The following is a 1497-nucleotide window of genomic DNA, read 5'->3' on the forward strand; positions in this document are numbered from 1 at the left end:
TCTTGTTGCTCTGCACAAGATGGAGAACGAGGTCTCCGACGTTGAAGTCTCGACCCCGCACCCGTCGACTATGGTACCATCACAACGCTTGCTAGTACTTGGCCGAACGGAGGGGGGCGACGTCGTGGGCTTCTTCTAGCTGGTCCATGGTGTCTTGGTGGGATGCCTCGGCTCCCTGTTCGTCGTATGCTCTGATTCTTGGTGCTCCATAGTCAAGGTCCGTTGGGAGAATGGCCTCGGAACCGTAGACCATGAAGAAGGGTGTGTAGCCGGTGGCCCGGCTAGGAGTTGCCCTTAGGCTCCAGAGCACGACCGGGAGCTCAGCGAGCTAGCGTGCACCGAACTTGTTCAACCGGTTGAAAATTCTAGGTTTGAGGCCTTGAAGGAGCATGCTGTTTGCGCGCTCGACCTGCCCGTTCGTCTGGGGGTGTGCGACGGCTACCCAGTCGATTCGGATGTGTTGTTCATCACAGAATCGAACAAATTTCCTGTCGGTAAACTGCATGCCATTGTCTATGATGATGGAGTTCGGTACTCCAAAGCGATGGGTGATGTCGAGGAAGAACAGCACCGCTTGCTCGGATTTGATTGTGGATATTGGTTGAGCTTCAATCCATTTTGTAAACTTGTCTATGGTGATAAGCAGGTGGGTGAAGCCTCTGGGTGCCTTTTTGAGCCACATGATGGGGATCATTTGGAGAGCCTAGGCCAGGAGGTGTGTTTGCCGAGCGTAGTACTGGCACCCTTCGTAGGTGCGTACAATTTGCTCGGCATCGGCTACTACGGTGGGCCAGTAGAAACCTTGTCGGAATGCATTTCCAACCAAAGTTCTTGGTGCGGCATGATGACCACAGACTCCACCATGGATGTCGCCGAGTAGGAGTTTTCCTTGTTCGCCAGGGATACAGAGTTGCGGAATCCTAATGTGACTCCATTTGTAGAGTTCGCCCTCTACAAGAACGAAGGACTTGGCGCATCGTGCTAGCCGTCGGGCTTCCGTCTTGTCTGCCGGTAGTATGTCATGGAGGAGGTAGTCGAGGTAAGGCATTCTCCAGTCATCGGGAGGGTTAGACTCTGCTGCTGGGTCCTCTTCAAGCTCCATGACCTCGGGGTCGGGCGGAGCAGTTGGAGGATCGGCCCCTGGGGTCGGACTAGATGGGCCATCGTTGGCTTGTTCCGACCCCATGTAGCGTACCGAGGGTTTGTGTTGATCACTGGCAAAGACGCCTATCGGGACTAGTTCTCGACCGGATGCTGCTTTTGCGAGCATGTCGGCTGCTTCGTTGAGGCGCCTTGGGATGTGATTGAGTTCGAGGCTGTTGAATTTGTCCTCCAACCGTTGGACTTCTTGATAGTATGCCTCCATCTTGGCGTCGTGGCAGCATGACTCCTTCATGACCTGGTTGACGACCAGCTGGGAGTTGCCCCTGACGTCGAGGCATCGGATGCCTAGCTCGATGGTGATTCATAGGCCATTGACGAGCGCTTCATATTCTG

Source organism: Miscanthus floridulus, chromosome 4 (genome assembly GCF_019320115.1).
Source record: "Miscanthus floridulus cultivar M001 chromosome 4, ASM1932011v1, whole genome shotgun sequence".
Classification (NCBI taxonomy): Eukaryota; Viridiplantae; Streptophyta; class Magnoliopsida; order Poales; family Poaceae; genus Miscanthus; species Miscanthus floridulus.